The sequence below is a fragment of the Tiliqua scincoides genome, chromosome 2, assembly GCF_035046505.1.
Source record: "Tiliqua scincoides isolate rTilSci1 chromosome 2, rTilSci1.hap2, whole genome shotgun sequence".
Classification (NCBI taxonomy): domain Eukaryota; kingdom Metazoa; phylum Chordata; class Lepidosauria; order Squamata; family Scincidae; genus Tiliqua; species Tiliqua scincoides.
In genome coordinates, this window is record NC_089822.1 from 272,278,539 (window position 1) to 272,297,807 (window position 19,269).

Here is a 19,269-nt window from a genome sequence, read left to right on the forward strand (position 1 = left end):
AAGAGTCATTAGTGCAACACCCTGGACCCCGTGCGGCTCCATGCGCAGGTGTGTGCTGGAGAAAACCTGTTTGTGAGACTTAATGGAAGGAGCACCAGAAGCCTTTCAGGATTTGAATGCACAACCACACACTGCATACCTGGAGGGCCCCCCTCCCCATGTGCAGAAAGACCCACCTGATCTTTGGGTGGCCCCATTTCACAGTCCTCTGGATGGGTATAAGACAGGCGCACCTGATGTCCGAAGGAGGATGACGTCACAGATGATTCACCTGCATTAGTTATCCCTGACCGTGATGGAGTCAACTGTCAACCCGTTCAGTGACCTCTCTAGGCTGATATCATCTCCCTAACTGGGGGGGGGGGGCTGGCTCCCAAGGGTTCCAAGTAGAAGTCTTTCCCCACCCTGCTGCCTGTCCGCCTCCCCAATTGCCCCTCCCTTGTTGAAGTCAGTCCTTCCTGAAAGCCACTTCTGCTTTGCAGAGAAGAAGAAGATGCATTTCACAAGGGGTGTTTCTGTTGTAATTGGATCGTTTGTGGGTTACGACACTGAGAGATTCAGTTCCGAGTTAAGGGTTACCCTGCACATGCCCGATCTTGTCTGATCTCGGAAGCTAAGCAGGGTCAGGCCTGGTTAGTACTTGGATGGGAGACCGCCTGGGAATACCGGGTGCTGTAGGCTAATACCATAGTCTTTCGAGACTGAAGGTTGCCAGCCAACCCGCTAAGGGTCCAAGAAGGGGGTAGGGAGGGCAGGCAGGGGGGGCAGGCAGGGGGTAGGGAGGGCAGGCAAAATGAATGGGAAGGGAGGGCAGGCAGACCAGAAGTCCTCCTCCTCCCTTCCCTTCCCTTGCAAATGTGGCATTCCCTTTAAACTTTAAAAGCCACCCTGCAACCCCTTCCTCTCGCCCCCCTCACTGCAGTGTGCCTGCTTGTTCTCCTTCCCATGGGTACATGTGTACCACCCAAATTCCGGCAGTATAGAAGCACCCTGGCTTGGGCAGCAGGAGGTCTTGGCTACCCAGAGAAGACTTGCACATACTTCATGAACAAAATTGTTGAGAGGTCTGGTAAGGAGGTTGGCAGGAGGGAAATGAGCAGTTGCCCCGTAGACACACAAAACCACAAGGTATTTCTCCCAGTACTGTGGAGGGAGGAACATGTTGCAGGGTGTGTGTGTCCTTTTGTCCTCATTGGATAAATAAAGGCCCAGCAGCTGCCTCTGGGAAGCCCACCGGCAAGAGAATAAGGGGCTTTTCTCTCAGCACTGCTCCTCCCGAGTGGAGACAGAGGCAGGTGGCTGCTGCTGAACCCAGGGGGAGTCCACGGCCAGCATGACTAAAAGCCAGTCACAGGCCTCTCCTCCCCGATTCCCCCTTTAAAGCCGTTCAAGAAATGTCCACCATCCTGGCTGGTGGCAGCGAAACCCACAAGAAACCCCTCCTTTTGTCCATTCTAAATCTCTCTCCCCTCAGCCTCACTGGATGAGCCAGCCTGCTTCTGGTATCGCGAGAGAAGAAAAGCTTCTCTCTCCACCAGACGTAACTGCAGGAGTCTCAATCATGTTGTCCCCCGACCCCAAAAGCACATAAGGAAAGTCCTCCAGCTCTCTAATCACGTGGGTAGCACTCTCTGGCACCTTTTCCAGATCCCCTTCCTCAGCCTCATTCTGCTCAAAGAGCGAGTGAAAAGGTAGACCGTGCGATATGGTTTCCTCCAGCGACCCTTGCAAGAGTGGACAGAGGTCAGGCAGATGAAAGAGGCTCTCAGAGGCTCTCTGGCCAACAAAACACCCCTGGAGCGGGACATTCTGCACTTGCCTCTATCTTCATGGCCATTTTGATTCGTACTGTTGCAGGGAGGGAAGCAGGAATTCATCACAGGGGTTCAGACAAGAGCCCACTTTCAAGACACGTTAAGATGTTGGCTCCAACGGGGGGAGCTTCCTGTCAGTTTTTGCACATTTATAGAGTTGATCTTTGAAAGAATGCCTTGATTTAAAAATGCACTTCCTCTTACATGTGAGTCCTTCAGCCTGGAGGTCTATGTGCCATTGGAAGGTCTTCCAAAGTTCCAGGCATTTTATTCATCACATTCATCCTTGTGCAGGTCCTTCAGTGAGACCCAAGAACTGCCTGCAGTTCCTTCCAGATTCCAGAAACTTATATGGCTTTGCCCCTGCGTGGATTCTTTGATGCAAAATAAGACTTGTGCCGTGTCTGAAGCTCTTTCCACACTCCAAGCACTGATGCAGCTTCTCTCCTGTGCACAGTCTTGGATGCCCTTTAAGGTCTGGGCTGTGACTGAACACACTCAGAGCATCTGCAGGTCTTCTCATTTGGGTGGCTTCCCTCACGTGATTTAAGGCATGTGCTGTGCTTGAAGTTTTTTCCACATTCCAAGCACGTATGTCGTCTCTCCCCTGTATGAATTCTTTGATGTAAAGTAAAGCTTATGCCATGACTGAAACTCTTTCCGCACTCAACGCATTTATATGGCATCTCTTCTGTGTGGCTTCTTCGATGCGCTTTAAGCTGCACGCTGTGACTGAAGCTCTTCCCACACTCTGAGCATGCGTGTAGCGGTATTGTCTGTCTATGGAGTCTCTGATGCAGTGTAAGATTTATGCTCCGACTGAAGCTCTTTCCACACTCTGAGCATATAAAAGGTTTGTCATCAGCACGGACCCTTGGATGCCATTCAAGGTCTGGGCTGTGTCTGAACTGTTTCCCACTCCTGGAGTTTGTGTAGGACTTCTCTTCATTGTGGATTCTTTGATATGAGCCAAGATCTTCCCTCTGACTGAAGTTCTCTCCATACTCAGTGCATTCTGACAGTCTCTCCTCCTCTGGAACTTCACGATGGCCACTCGGGCATTCTTGATTGCTAAAGAGTTTGGCAGTTAGGGGGGAGTTTGCTGCCGGGGCAGTCTTCTTGGACTGGAATTCCATGGAATGCAGAAGAAATGGATGTCTCCCTCCTCCTCTGTCTTGATTCAGCTTCACTGTTCTGCTGTTCACCCTCTTTCTCTCTCCCCTCCTCACCACCTGAAGGAACAAAGCAATAAACAGATGAGGGATGAACAATGCGGGGTACAAGCCATGATGTGTATGCGCAACCTCCTGATTTTAGAAATGGGTTATGTCAGAATGCCAGATGCAAGGGAGGGCACCAGGATGAGGTCTCTTGTTATCTCGTGTGCTCCCTGGGGCATTTGGTGGGCCGCTGTGAGATACAGGGAGCTGGACTAGATGGGCCTATGGCCTGATCCAGTGGGGCTGTTCTTATGTTCTTCACTACAATTCCCAGGAGGCCTTGCAGGTCTCTTGTTATCTGGTGTGCTCCCTGGGGCATTTGGTGGGCCGCTGTGAGATACAGGAAGCTGGACTAGATGGGCCTGTGGCCTGATCCAGTGGGGCTGTTCTTATGTTCTTATTGCCTCGTACAGGGGAACAAGATCAATTCACTGCAGTGTGAACAGAAGAGTCTGTAGGGAAGCAGATACCAAAAATGACTGGTGTTACTTGATAGCCAATGCGGTGAAGTATAAAGAGCTCTGGATGCACGGCCTGGAAACAGATCCCCGTGTTCCCCCCCCCCCCCCGGCACTTCCAGTTGAAGGAGCTCAACACCAAGGCTGAAAAAGAGCTCTGCATGAGGCCCTGGTGGGCTGCTCCCAGTTAAAATGGAGAATACCAAGCAAGGTGGACCATAAGAACAGCCCCACTGGATCAGGCCATAGGCCCATCTAATCCAGCTTCCTGTATCTCACAGCAGCCCACCAAATGCCCCAAGGAGCACACCAGATAACCAGAGACCTCATCCTGGTGCCCTCCCTAATTTTGGGTGCCCTCCCAATACCTTATTTTGTGGTATGTGTAGGTTGGACCCAGCAGTAAGGATTTGGTTTCAAGTCAGAGTGGCATCTTTCATGGAAAATAAATCTTGAGCTCTTGCTGAAGCTCCCCCCCCCCCCCCAAACACACTGAGTATTCATCTGGTTTCTCCCTAAGGTGCATTCTTCAATGGATATTCACAATTTGTGGTTGCACTTCCCAGCATAAGAACCTAAGAAGAGCCCCACTGGATCAGGCCATAGGCCCATCTAATCCAGCTTCCTGCATCTCACAGTGGCCCACCAAATGCCCCAGGGAGCACACTAGATAACAAGAGACCTCATCCTGGTGCCCTCCCTTGCATCTGGCCTTCTGACATAGCCCATTTACCGGGTGCTGTAGGCTTCTACCAGAGTCTTTCGAGACTGAAGGCTGCCAACCAGTGAAATTGACTGGCAGGTGTTCTAGGATGACAAAGGAGGGACTTCTTCACACTGCACAACACAGGCCTGACCTGTGGAATTTGCTGCCGCAAGATGTGGGGAAGACCACTAATTCTGAAGACTTTCAGAGGTGACTGCGCACATTCAGGGAGGAGCAGAGGCCTATCACTGGGTGCCAGGCATGAGGGCAAAATGCTCTCTCCAGGTTCAGTGGCAGCTGATCCCCTGAAGCCCAGCAGTGGTGGGCGAGGGACTGCCTCTCTCCCTGCTTGTAGGTCTCCTGCTGGAGCACCTGATAGGCCTCTGTGGGAAACACAACACTGGACTGGATGTGCCCCCCAGGGCTACTCTTCCATTCTTACCAAGGCTCTCCACACATGACTGAGTGGAACCTGATGATTGCTGTCCTTCCTCAGAGTTCGGGGCGTGGGGATCTCTGGCCACTTCTGCCAGCCAGGAGACCAGGTCCGCTTGGGGAGCCAGAAGTCCTTCTTTGGAGAGAAGAGAGAGAGAGTTGCCCAGGGCACTTTCTCAATACCTGTTATTGACAGAACTGCAAACCAAGCGCTATGCCCTCCTCTCTCCTCATATCTGAGAAAAGGAGGGACGAGGAGAGCTCTGAACTCCTGCCTCTGATCTGACCTGATGATTCCTCCCCAGCCTGGCTGCTCTCCAGCCCCTTTGGATGAGGAAACAGGCAGCCACTCCCAGAGAAGCTGCTGCAGCCACCGGGAGAGGGAGAGGGAGGGGCTGTGGCCACTGCTCCCACCAGCCCCAGGCTTCCTCCCCCTGCCAGCTGCAATTCCTCCCCCTGCTCCAACTGACCAGCACAGCTCGGAGCAGCCACTGCCCAGGCAAGCGAGAGGCTGCTGCTGCTCACCCAGGCCGGCCGGCTGAAGACGGGCTGGGGGGAAGGAGAGCAGAAGGCGGGCCTTGCTCCTGGCACCCTCGCCGATCACCCCCTGCCGCTTCCGGCTTGAGCTCATGATCTGCCAGGGTAGCAGGAAGCAGGAGCTGCCCAGAAGAGCAAGGCGGAGCAACTGCTCCAGGCTGTGACGTTCTCTGCACTGGTGAAGTCCATGCAAGTGGGGTTAGGGGGCGATAAAGAGGTCTGGCAAAAGGGACCCACCAAAGGGCTCTCCCAAAGGTGCAGCCAGTCCTACAAGCACACTCCTTGGGGAGAGTGCCTACAAGCACAATCCAGGAGAGTGCCCGCATGGCTAACCAGCCAAGTTAGAGAGGCTGTGAAGGGCAAGGAAGCTTCCTTCTGTAAATGGAAGTCTTGCCCTAATGAAGAGAATAAAAAGGAACATAAACTGTGGCAAAAGAAATGTAAGAAGGTGATAGGGGAGGCCAAGAGAGACTATGAGGAACGCATGGCCAGCAACATTAAGGGGAATAATAAAAGCTTCTTCAAATATGTTAGAAGCAGGAAACCCGCCAGAGAAGCGGTTGGCCCTCTGGATGGTGAGGGAGGGAAAGGGGAGATAAAAGGAGACTTAGAGATGGCAGAGAAATTAAATGAGTTCTTTGCATCTGTCTTCACGGCAGAAGACCTCGGGCAGATACCGCTGCCCGAACGGCCCCTCCTAACCGAGGAGTTAAGTCAGATAGAGGTTAAAAGAGAAGATGTTTCAGACCTCATTGATAAATTAAAGATCAATAAGTCACCGGGCCCTGATGGCATCCACCCAAGGGTTATTAAGGAATTGAAGAATGAAGTTGCAGATCTCTTGACTAAGGTATGCAACTTGTCCCTCAAAACGGCCATGGTGCCAGAAGATTGGAGGATAGCAAATGTCACGCCTATTTTTAAAAAGGGAAAGAGGGGGGACCCGGGAAACTATAGGCCGGTCAGCCTAACATCCATACCGGGTAAGATGGTGGAATGCCTCATCAAAGATAGGATCTCAAAACACATAGACGAACAGGCCTTGCTGAGGGAGAGTCAGCACGGCTTCTGTAAGGGTAAGTCTTGCCTCACGAACCTTATAGAATTCTTTGAAAAGGTCAACAGGCATGTGGATGCGGGAGAACCCGTGGACATTATATATCTGGACTTTCAGAAGGCGTTTGACACGGTCCCTCACCAAAGGCTACTGAAAAAACTCCACAGTCAGGGAATTAGAGGACAGGTCCTCTCGTGGATTGAGAACTGGTTGGAGGCCAGGAAGCAGAGAGTGGGTGTCAATGGTCAATTTTCACAATGGAGAGAAGTGAAAAGCGGTGTGCCCCAAGGATCTGTCCTGGGACCGGTGCTTTTCAACCTCTTCATAAATGACCTGGAGACAGGGTTGAGCAGTGAAGTGGCTAAGTTTGCAGACGACACCAAACTTTTCCGAGTGGTAAAGACCAGAAGTGATTGTGAGGAGCTCCAGAAGGATCTCTCCAGACTGGCAGAATGGGCAGCAAAATGGCAGATGCGTTTCTGGTTTCTGCCCCCACCGCCCCCCTGTGACGCGGAGCCCGCAGGTGGGAAGGGGCTGGCCAGGAAGTGCGCGGGCACAGCGCCAGGCAGAGGCTTCTCTAGGACTCGGCGTCCCTCGCCTTGACCCCTGGGCTGCTCGTCGGGTTCGCTCGCGCCCCCTGCCCGGACCCTGGCAGCCCCCTCCGTGCACGCCCTCCTCCTGCGGGGATCGGGGGAGTGCGAGGAGCATCTGGGGGGCAGGAGGGGGGCAAAGGCAGGGAAGGAGTGGGGCGGGGCTTCGGAAGGGGGAGGAGGATGCGCGGGCAGCAGTGGCGTAGCTGGAGGGGGCGCAGAGCGCTGAGTTTGGCAGGGAGTCTCACCGCAGCGTGCAAAGCACTAAGTTTCGCTGGGGCCTCACCTGCAGAACTTAGCGCTTTGCCCCCCTCTAGCTACGCCACTGAGAGTGCGTGTCAGTTCACAGTGACCCCTGCAAGCAGCAGCAATTTAAAAGTGGTGGCAATAAAATCAGGAGGAGAGCAAAAAAATCAGGCTAACTCTGCAGAGTTGCTGCTACACGAAGTAAAATCCTGGTGTGGCTTCTCTCCCTGCGAGTTCTCCTCTGGGAAGAAAAGCTTGTACTGCACATCACCTGAAGTCCTTTCCCTGCTTTTCTTTTATCTTGGTCCCCCAACAGCCCCGATTCCTTGGGGTGTAAGAAGTTTTTCCATTCCAGTTCTTGCTGCACTCTGAGTAATTCCAGAGTTTGTCTCCTGCCTGAATTCAGGCTGGAGCTTCTAGTGATACCCCAAGCATTTCTAAGTTTCTCCACTGGGTAAAGACTTCAAGGCCGAAATCCTAACCAATTTTCTAGCACTGACAGAAGGGCATTGCAACTCTAAGGTAAGGGAACAAACATTGCCCTACCTTGAGGAGGCCTCCCTGAGTGCCACCCAACTGCAGGATGCAGCACATGCTCCACTGGCACAGCTATGCCAGTGCTGGAAGGTTGGCTAGGACTGCACCCTAACAGACACTCAGGACCAAACTGCATCTGGCCCCAAGCCTGTCATCTGCAGACGGAGCTGTGGCCATCCTCGGACAGGACATGGCCAGGAAACGTCTCTGCTGAAATGAAGCTGCAAAGGGAACCAGGTTGGCTGGGGCTGTGGGATCCCAAGAGGGGGAGGTTCCAAAGGCTTCCTCCTTGTCATAGTCCCACTCCCAAATTGTTTCTTGAAACAGCTGTTTGCTCCCCAGAGTGCTCAGGCCAGCCAGCCAGCCCACCCACCCCCACAGCTCCAAGATTCCCTTCTCAGCTGTCTTTGGGCAAGCAAGAGACACCTCCACCCCCTTCTTCGGGCCCACTGATTGCCTTAAAGTCATGTGCAATTTGACCCTCAGCTAAGAACACCAGTTGAAACACCCCCTCTGTGCCCAGCACTGATGTGGTTTGTCTCATAAATGATGCGCCTTAACTTATCACAAAAGGATCTGCTCCACGATGGCTGTTCTTATGTTCTTTCTGAAGTTCTTTCCGTACTTGGATCACTGATTTGGTTTCAAGCCAGGGGGGCATCTTTCGTGGAAAATAAATCTTGAGCTCTTGCTGAAGCTTCCACACGCACACACACACACACACAACACACACACACACACACACACACACACACACACACACACACTCAGTATTCATCTGGTTTCTCCCGAAGGTGCATTCTTCAATGGATATTCACAATTTGCGGTTGCACTTCCCAGCATAGGAACCTAAGAAGAGCCCCACTCGATCAGGCCAAGGCCCATCTAATCCAGCTTCCTGCATCTCACAGTGGCCACCAGATGCCTCAGGTAGCACCCAAAATGACAACATATCTGCATCCTGGTGCCACTCCTTTGCATGTGGCAGTCAAAGAGGCTACCTCTAAAGCCCAGAAGTTGCAGTCATGACTTGTGGCCTGTGATGGACTTTTCATCCATAAATCTGTCCAGTTCCCTTTTAAAGACATCTAGTTCAGGTCCCAAAGCCTGGTGTGAAGCCCAGCTGAAAGAGATCCAGGTGTGAGCTTAGCAGAGCTTCAGGGGGATCCCTGATTTTTGTTTAAAAGTAAAATCCTTAAATAAAAGCCCTTCAGCCTACTGCCACAGAGGAGGAGGCTGGGCCAGAAGCTGAGAGCTGCTCATGGCTGGTTCTCCGACGGAAGCACGTAATGTCACCTCTTCTCAACAGTGTGCAGTGAAATGGGACAAGGCTTGGGGAATCTCGTTCTCTCTCCCCCTCCTCTGTTTGTTCCCTGCCTAGGAGTGACTGTTCCTCCAGATCATAAGAACATAAGAGCAACCCCACTGGATAAGGCCATAGGCCCATCTAGTCCAGCTTCCTGTATCTCACAGGAGAAGGTTAAAGATCAAGCCCAGCCTCTCTGAAGAATTGCAAGGGCCATGTTGGACTGGAAGCTGCCTCAGCCGTTCATCCCAGTAGGACATGATCATAAGACTTAGAAAGTTTCTCCCTGAGATAAGGTTAAAACTCTTTATGAAATGCTTTTGATGGAGAAATTATCAGCTGTGTTACCTGTATCTGGTAACTGTGACAGTAAGGGCACAATCCAAACATTGCCATTAAGCACGTTTGCGCCTCCTCGAGGGGAAACCAGGCCGGTGCTCCGAGAAGTTTTGTGTGATTTTATTATGAACTGACAAGCACGTTTGCGCCTCCTCAGGAGGAAACTGCGCCAGCACACAGAGGTGTGCTGGAGCATGGAGTCTGCATCCCGCCTCCTTGCAAGACCTTCATTCATTCATATAAGTTCCAAGTAGTTGGCAACCTTCAGTCTTGAAAGACTATGGTATCGCGCTCTGAAAGGTGGTTCTGGAACAGCGTCTAGTGTGGCTGAAAAGGCCAATTCGGGAGTGACAATCCCTTCCACACTGGGAGCAAGTGCAGTCTGTCCCTGACCTGTCTCCCTGGCTATGGGCCTTCCTTCTTTGCCTCTTAGCCTCAGACTGTTGGCCAAGTGTCTCTTCAAACTGGGAAAGGCCATGTTGCACAGCCTGCCTCCAAGCGGGTCGCTCAGAGGCCAGGGTTTCCCACTTGTTGAGGTCCATTCCTAAGGCCTTCAGATCCCTCTTGCAGATATCCTTGTATCGCAGATGTGGTCTACCTGTAGGGCGCTTTCCTTGCACGAGTTCTCCATAGAGGAGATCCTTTGGGATCTGGCCATCATCCATTCTCACGACATGATCGAGCCAACGCAGGCGTCTCTGTTTCAGTAGTGCATACATGCTAGGGATTCCAGCACGTTCCAGGACTGTCAAAGACTTCGCATTGATACGAGCAAGACCCGGGATCAGAGAAAAGTGGAGGAATTTGCACGAGCGCTTGAGGAATCTCTTCCAGGCCCGGTCGATGCAAACGCATCCAACAGATGGGAACATTTCAAGAATGCCGTTTACAACAACGCCTTGTCCATATTTGGCAAGAAGACCAACAAGACGGCAGACTGGTTTGAAGCCCACTCTGAGGAGGTGACACCAGTCATTGAGGAAAAGAGGAGAGCTCAAGCAGCATACAAGGCCTTTCTCAGTGTGCGCAACCTGCAGGTCCTCCGAGGTGCTTGCAGCAAAGTCCAGCAGACTGCCAGGAGATGTGCTAACGACTACTGGCTCCAGCTCTGTTTCGAGATACAGATAGCAGCTGACATGGGCAACATCAAGGGGATGTATGATGGTATCAAGCAGGCCCTAGGTCCAACACAGAAGAAAAGTGCCCCTCTGAAGTCTGCCGCAGGCGAGGTCATCCAGGATCGGGCGCAGCAGATGGAACGCTGGGTGCAGCACTACTCTGAGCTATATTCCAGAGAAAATGTAGTCACCGAAGAAGCACTGAACAACATTGAGTGCCTGCCTGTGCTGGAGGAGCTTGACAGTGAACCAACCCTAGAAGAACTTCACATGGCCCTGGACTCTCTTGCCTTTGGCAAGGCACCTGGAAAAGACAGCATCCCTGCTGAAGTCCTAAAGTGCTGCAAAGAGATCATCATCACTGAGCTGCATGAAATCCTTTGTTTTTGCTGGAGAGAAGGTGGAGTACCTCAAGACATGAGGGATGCAAACATCATCACGCTGTACAAGAACAAAGGCGACAGGGGTGACTGCAACAACTACCGTGGCATCTCTCTCCTTAGCGTTGTAGGAAAGTTGTTTGCCCAAGTTGCACTAAAGAGGCTCCAGGTACTTGCAGAGAGCGTTTATCCAGAATCACAGTGTGGATTCCGAGCCAACAGGTCCACCACTGATATGGTATTCTCCCTTAGACAACTGCAGGAGAAATGCAGGGAACAACGAGAGCCACTCTTTATAGCCTTCATAGATCTCACAAAGGCTTTCGACCTGGTCAGCAGGGATGGCCTCTTCAAGATTCTCCCCAAGATTGGATGTCCACCCAGGCTCCTCAGCATCATCAGATCCTTCCACAAGGACATGAAGGGCACTGTTGTCTTTGATGGCTCCACATCAGACCCCTATAAGTTCCATCTCTAATATATTCATTTATGTCAATTTATTCAAATTTGAAATGTAAATTAATTCTTTTTTTTTCTCGGCCCCCGACACAGTGTCAGAGGGATAATGTGGCCCTCCTGCCAAAAAGTATGGACATCCCTGGCCAAGAGTGAAGAGTGAAGCGTTTGGTACATTTTGTGTCCTTCCTCCCCCCTCCCCCGCCTATTGTATTGGCAACCTTCAGTCTCGAAAGACTATGGTAACGCGCTCTGAAAGGTGGTTCTGGCACAGCGTCCCCCGCCATTTACCACATTTATAGATCACCTTTTTGCCTTGTTGTGCCTGTCAGTGAAAACGTGGAAAATGACACCACTTCAGTCTGTGCACATTTTTTCCAGTATTTATTTGTGAGCTGTCGGGTGTGTAATATAAAAAATGTAGAGAGGGTCCCAGCAACGTGTGTTTGAAGCTGACGGTGGTCTCCATATCCCTTAAATTGGATTCAGAGCAGAATAAAGTGACTGAGAGCCCAACCCAATCCAATTTTCCAACGGCGGTGCAACTGTGCCAATGGGGCATGCACTGCATCTTGTGGTGGGGCAGCAGTCACAGTGGCCTCCTTGAGGTGTGGGAACACTTGTTCCCTTACCTTGGGGCTGCATTGCGGCTGCACCGGTGCTGGAAAATTGGATAGGATGGGGCCGTCAATGAATAAGTCAAGGTGACCTAAATGCAGTATTTAGAAATTTAATGGTACATACATCATTCTTAATACTACCTGTATGGGGGGAGGGAGCTGAACCAAAAATAGTACCATACACAAGCTAAGCAAAGCACTTCTCCCTCAACCTTGCCTGCGGCAGACTTCAGAGGGGCAGTTTTCTTGTGTTGGACCTAGGGCCAACTTGAAACCATCATACATCCCCCTGATTTTGCCTGTGTCAGCTGCTATCTGTATCTGGGAACAGAGCTGGATCCAGTAGTCATTAGCACATCGGCCAGGCCTGGAAGAGATTCCTCAAGTGCAAATTCCTCCACTTTTCTCTGATCCTGGGCCTTGCTGGTGTCAATGTGAGGTCTTCCTTCCTTTTTTGTGTGATACAGTTTCACTCTGCTGCACACCAGGGAGTGGCCAGTGTCGCAGGCAGCACCCTGATAACTGCATGTGATCTTGACGCTGCGAAGGCTGGAGCGTCTGGTGAGAATCAGGTCGAGCTGGTGCCAGTGCTTTCATCTTGGGTGTCTTCAACAGTCTCTTTGTTGGGGCTTTGTGTTGAAGAAGGTGTTGCTGACGCAGAGGCCTTGATGACAGCAAAATTCCAGCAGGCGTTGGCCCTTTTCGTTCATCTTCCGAGTGCCGAACCGGCCTAAGCAAGTGGGCCACGAACTGTGATCAGCACCAACTCTAGCATTGAAATAGTCAAGGATGAACAATGGCTCCTTTTGGGGGATTTTCCAGGATTTTCTTCCAGGATTTTACAATTATGGTATTATTCCATAATAATACAATATATATGTTGTATGTATGTATGTACACCAATATAATTATTAATTAATTAATTAATAATAATTAACCGTAATAGTAATTACTGTATATTAATATAGTAATCCTAATAATGATGGCATTATCAGAAAATCAGATTTAATCAGATTTAAAAGATTTTGGTGCCTAGTGGTGCTACCCCCCATGCACATCACCCGGTTCAGCCTGCACCCCCCAGTGAGGCCACTGCACAGCCATTCCCAACTCCAGATCACAAAGTCTTTTCTCAGCACGCGAATGAGCTGCTTTCCCACAGCATAGAAAACGGACACCACCAGGCCCCAGACGGTATCGGGCAGAGCCCTACTTTCCGCCCTTCCACCAGAGTGACACTTTTCTGTGTCACACGGATTTTCTAAGGTACGGATTGCAGGGATGGGAAAACCCAGTGCGGCTTGACTCAAGTCGAGTTGACGAGTCACCGCCCCGCCCCTGCAAAAAAGTCTCATAAAGGGGCATGTTCCAAGCCTCCGAGTCACCCTTTAGTGACTCTCATGGACTCAAGTCGAGTTGCCCTCTTTAAAACGCCTGCTGCGGAAAAAACGGGGCTGCTGCTGAGGGGTGCGTGTGTGTTGGAGTTCTCTTTACTCACTCCCCTGCTGCCCCCATTCATCTGTAACAGGGCGGAAGGGGGTAGGAGGCAGTGGCGTCACTAGGGTTTGCGTCACCCGGTGCGGGAGGCCAGCACGTCACCCCCCATAATGGACCTCCTCCCATGCAGTGGGTGGGGCAATGATCCTGAGGTGTGGGTGTGGTGATGTATCATTGCTCTGCCCCACATCACTGCCCCCACTTCATTTAAAATTGCACCTTTAAATTGTTGCAAGGCCAAAGGGCCACTCAAATAAGCAACTCAGTACACAGGGTGAAGATTCACAGGCTTTATTGAATTGTATACAATTGGTCCATGGGACTCTGGTCGCAAAGCATGGACCCCTATTGACCAGTGTGTTTTAACTTTTATACTTTACAATCTGTTTGTCTGAACATCCAGACTTTTCATTCGCTGAAGGTTTGACATCAAAAATGGGGCACAATTTTAATAGGGCACAGATAACATCATTTACTTACAAGATGGAGGATAGGTGGGCATCAAGTAAGCAAAACCATTGATTGGCTCTTATTTACATACCGGTTGGGTTTCATTCCAAAACTTTGCTAAAATTATACAATTTCCAACAATTCTTAAAACCAGTAGGGTTCACTGTCATCCCATCTTTATTTAGAACTAACCCTTACTCACTTTTATTAATCTAATTATGAACTTCTTTAAGAAAATAAGTTTTTATACCATCTTTATTAAGAGAACATACAAACACTTAAATATGAGTGTGTAGGCCCTAATTTGGTAGAACTCTTAACCCATGTACTCTGTACTCTGTACTCTCTTGGCAACTTCCTGCTCTTAATTTTCATGAACCTACTACTAACTTTCTCTCCCTTCATAACACTAAACTGCTTCTCTTCTCTGTACCTGCTTATTAAACTCTTCCTTTTGGTTTCATCAAACACTATGGGGCTTTCTGCTAACTTCTGTTAAGCAAAGTCCCTTTTGGACTTGCCTCTTCTCCATGTTTTAATTCTATATGTGACCTGTCACCTTTGGACATCTTTAAGGGATGTATTCTTTTGAGGGATGTGTAGTGGTGTATTTTAATACAAAACAAATTAAACTTTTATTGTAGAAAGGGCTCCTAATAAGAAAGCCTTTTCTTATTTACCTTTAACTGAATTTCAGCTCCCTCTGTCAGTTACAGCCCAGACAGAGTCTTTTTTGGGATATTTTGCCTTATCTGCTTGTCTAACTGGTTTCTGCAGGTGTTTGCATGTTTGTCCTGCCAACAAATAACTCTGTCCTTGTAATGTTGCAAAGCAGCATCTCTTGGTACCACTTTCTGCTGCTAAGACAAGAGTGTTATCTTTTGAGAAGTAACTTTATACTACATACCAAAATTTCCCTGTGAGACAGACTCATAATTAGAGCGGGAATGGCTTTTCACCTTCCTATGTATTTTATGCTTTGATCAAACTTTTAATGAAATCAGGCAATTAAATTTTACTCTGATAGCTACTATGCCTTTATATATGTTGATTACACCTTTCAAAGAATAAAGACTAAATATTTATATTGGTTTTTTCTCTTTGGAAACTTTGAGGAATAAACTAGTGTCTTCTCACACTTGGCATGGAATCTTGTACGCCTGCCAATTTTGCCTGTCTCGCTCAGAAATGTATCATTTTGTGAGACTGGCCTCTCAGACTATCTCTTGTGACGTTTTCTGTGCTTTTAATAACCAGGCAGTTGGCAATTTGCCAAAATTAGCCATGACTGGCAAGCCACTCTCTCTAATCCACAACTTTCCTGCAAAATGGGCATAATAATACCAACATACCCTATATATTTGTTATAGACCAATATTGCTCCTCCTTTGTGTACTGTAGATCTCACAGATAAACCTGCTGTTGCTTCCCTAAAGTGGAGGGAGGGGTAAGATGGCGGAGGAGCAACAGTGCCTAGATTTAGCTCCTGCTTCTGTTAAGATAAATGAAGCCATAAACAAGATAAAAAATGACTCCATATACACTAATGTGGGGAAGAGCTTGAAGAAAAGATGAAATACTATCAGTCCTGGTGAGGAGAAGGAGGAAAAGGAGAGAAAAAAGAAACAGCTCAGAATTGGAAGCTTCTTTCCTTCCAAGAGGGCTACAAAGACTTTGAGTACATCTATAGCAGCGTCTAACAACAGCTCTATGTGTCAAGAAGCTGAGTCCTGTCTGCTAAATGCTAACTTAAATGAATCAACTTATCTCAAATCAATAAGCATTTTGAAAGCAGAGAATATTAGAAAGAATAAATCTCCAGGACGGGACGCAAATAGCCAAAAGGCAATAAATGCTCCTTCCCCACATCTAAATTGCTCCATAGTATGTCTGAGTGAAATGTGTTTCTTATCTGCAGAGACTCTGATCGTGTTATTGGGGAAAATTAGTAAAATGGAAAGGCAATTAGAAGCCTTAAGCCAAACACGTGTTTATCAAAGAGGAAAGGAGGACGCCATTGCCCCACATCCTCCAGCTTCCAAACATGAAAGAGTCCAAAGAGTACTGCAAACAAAGCAAGTTTTAATTTGTTTCCCCAAAAAAGACACCCAGCTCTGGACAACCAAGAAAAGAATTCTTTCCTCCCTGATAAAACTAATGAATAGAGATATTGCTCCAGCAGAGTTAATCCATTTTCATTTTTTGCCTTTGCAAAATTATAATAAAAGACTGCTTTTAGATTTTAAATCAGCAGATATTCCTTTGCAACTTTTGCATTTATCCCAACATCTAAGAAGATATGGTATATTTCCACAAAGAGTATTCAAAGAGCATGGGGTTAAAGTCCTTGCCAGAACTAAAAAAGTTAATTATGCCTCCATTCCAACATTAACCACAGGTATAGCTGCAGGGGAGACTGGACCTGATAAGAAGGATAAATGGCGAGTGAACAGCCCCTGTAGATTAGATAGAACTCATCCTGAGAAACAGGATGAACTTTCAGAGCTTCCCAAACTTAGAAATAAACTGAACCATCTATTAATGCCGAAAAGGAAAAGAGTGCATGAGGAAATCCTGGCTTCCTTCCAAGATAAGAGAACTTTAATAATAATAATAATAATAATAATAATAATAATAATAATAATAATAATAATAATAATAATAATAACAACAACAACAACAACAACAACAACAACAACAACAACAACAACAATAAAACTTTATTTTTATCCCGCCCTTCTCCCTAAAGGGACCCAGGGTGGCTAACAACATATTTAAAAAAACAGATTTTAAAAACATTAATAGCAGATAAAAAACATTTAAAAACACATTACAGAGGCCATAAAAACAGTAGTCAGATTAAAAGACAGAATAAAAGAGCAAGTCACCGAGGAATCAAGTCTGTAAAAAACTAAAAGATGTATAAAAATGTTAAGAACTTTAGATCTTGACTTTTCTGTCCAAGAAGGCTCAACCCTTTTGAGTTGCTCACTGCCTAAGGAAAAGCTGATAGCAAAAACTCTTGCCTCCAATTGAAATTAACTTTAAACCCACAAGCAAAATTAAAGGTGTTAACTCCAATTAGGTTACTTTCCTCTCTGGAACAGCCGGATAATCTCACTGAGATGAGAAAAACTTCCCCTATAGAGTCGCAATGGGTGTTGGATGAGATCCAGGGCTCACAGACTTTTATTGAGGGACTAAATGAAGGACTACACAACTCAACAAGAATACAGGAAACTCTAGATCATGAGGATGGATCAGTATTAGTACATCTAAACTCCTCAATCTTTCAAGCTGATTTAAGGCCATCAGAATACCATCTAGATGATTCCCCCCCATGCGGATGCGCTAAATACCTAGCAGATCCCCCTGCTTCCCAGGACAGCTTGAATTTAGATCTGACCATGAAGGAGGATGAAAATGAAGGGAATTCCCAGGAGATAATACCCCTGCTAATTGGGTATTGGGTATTGGAATTCCCAGGAGATATGTATTGGCAACCTTCAGTCTCGAAAGACTATGGTAACGCGCTCTGAAAGGTGGTTCTGGCACAGCGTCTAGTGTGGCTGAAAAGGCCAATACGGGAGTGACAATCCCTTCCACACCGGGAGCAAGTACAGTCTGTCCCTGGTCTGTCTCCCTGGCTATGGGCCTTCCTTCTTTGCCTCTTAGCCTCAGACTGTTGGCCAAGTGTCTCTTCAAACTGGAAAAGGCCATGCTGCACAGCCTGCCTCCAAGCGGGCCGCTCAGAGGCCAGGGTTTCCCACTTGTTGAGGTCCATCGCTAAGGCCTTCAGATCCCTCTTGCAGATGTCCTTGTATCGCAGCTGTGGTCTACCTGTAGGGCGCTTTCCTTGCACGAGTTCTCCATAGAGGAGATCCTTTGGGATCCGGCCATCATCCATTCTCACGACATGACCAAGCCAACGCAGGCGTCTCTGTTTCAGCAGTGAATACATGCTAGGGATTCCAGCACGTTCCAGGACTGTGTTCCAAACTACACAGTCCAGGAGATAATTACCCCTGCTAATTGGGTAAGAGGCACTTTTTCGGGTGGGTGCTCCTTTTTTTTTAGCAGGGGGAGAGTAACTCGCCCACCTCACCCCAGCACTGTCTGTTCTAGTGGCTGTCTGCTGGTGTTCTTTTTGCGTCTTTTTAGATTGTGAGCCCTTTTGGGACAGGGAGCCATTTAGTTATTTGATTTTTCTCTGTAAACCACTTTGTGAACTTTTAGTTGAAAAGCAGTATATAAATACTGTTAATAATAATAAATAATAATAAGTGCCATTTTAGAGGCACAATGACGGGTACCTGATCAGCACACAAATAAAATTGCCCTCATTTCATGGAATATAAATGGATGGACCGGACTCTTCCAGGACCCTGAATCAAGAGAATATCTCTCTTCTAAGGATATTGTACTAATGCAAGAAACTTGGATTTAGGAAAAGGTGGTAATTAATGGTTTTCATTCATACTCTATAAGTGCAACTTCTGGGGCAGGTCGTGGAAGATGTAAGGGAGGCTTAGGTATGCTGATTGCCACATCATTGTGTGTAAACACAAGGATGCTTCCATCTTTTAAACAACATGCAATGGCCATTCTTGTCCATTTTGATCATTGGGACTTGCTGATAATAAATATGTATTTACCTCAACAAAAGAAGAAATCATTGACTTTGGAAATATGGACAGAATTTGAAGCCTATGTAGCAGAGCTACTTCATAATTATTCCAATACATATGTGATTTTGGGAGGGGATTTTAACGCTCGTATAGGCCCTAATGATCATGCCCTATACTCTCAATAGAAAGCATACCCTTCCACATTAGGTTCAAATGGACTCCCATTTAAAGATAAGAAAGCAAACTATGCTGGGTTCTTGTTACATCAAATGACTACCAGGCTTAATCTGCACATTTTAAATGGTGCATATGGGAATGACTACCCAGCTGAATTTACCTACCTGGCTGGAGCCAGAATGAGCCTAATAGACTATACAATCATCTCACCAAATTTAACCCCATTATTGGAGAACTTGGAAGTAGCATCAAAATTCCAAAGCGATCATCTTCGTGTCTCACTAAGTATGAAAGCCCCTTTTCCTTATTTAAGAAGCGTTAATCAATATCCACATATGATACTCCCTGAGGGGGAAACATACTGCTGGGCCAAGTGGACTCCAAAGATGGACTTGAACCTACAAACTCTACTTGCATATGATATCATGCAAAGCATTAGGATATCTATAATGCATTCGAGCAATCTGGTGGAAACCTATGAGGAGCTGATCTGTGAGCTGAAACAGTTTGTTACTGGCAAGGTAAAAGCGACCCACCAATGTCACTACCCTAATTCGAAACCATGGTTTGACAAGGAATGTGTACTTGCAAAAAAAGTCTTACAGAGCACCTACCAAGCCTATAAATTACCTTCAGATCTGATAGTGGCTCAATCCCTTTTGAGAGAGAAAAAAACCTATAAAAAGTTACTACTGCAA

At 47.8% G+C, this 19,269-nt stretch overlaps 1 pseudogene; it reads left to right on the plus strand.

Annotated features, from left to right (window-relative positions):
* The first annotated feature begins 567 nt into the window (after window positions 1-567).
* Window positions 568-681, plus strand: LOC136642458 (5S ribosomal RNA; annotated as a pseudogene).
* Window positions 682-19,269: the final 18,588 nt, after the last annotated feature.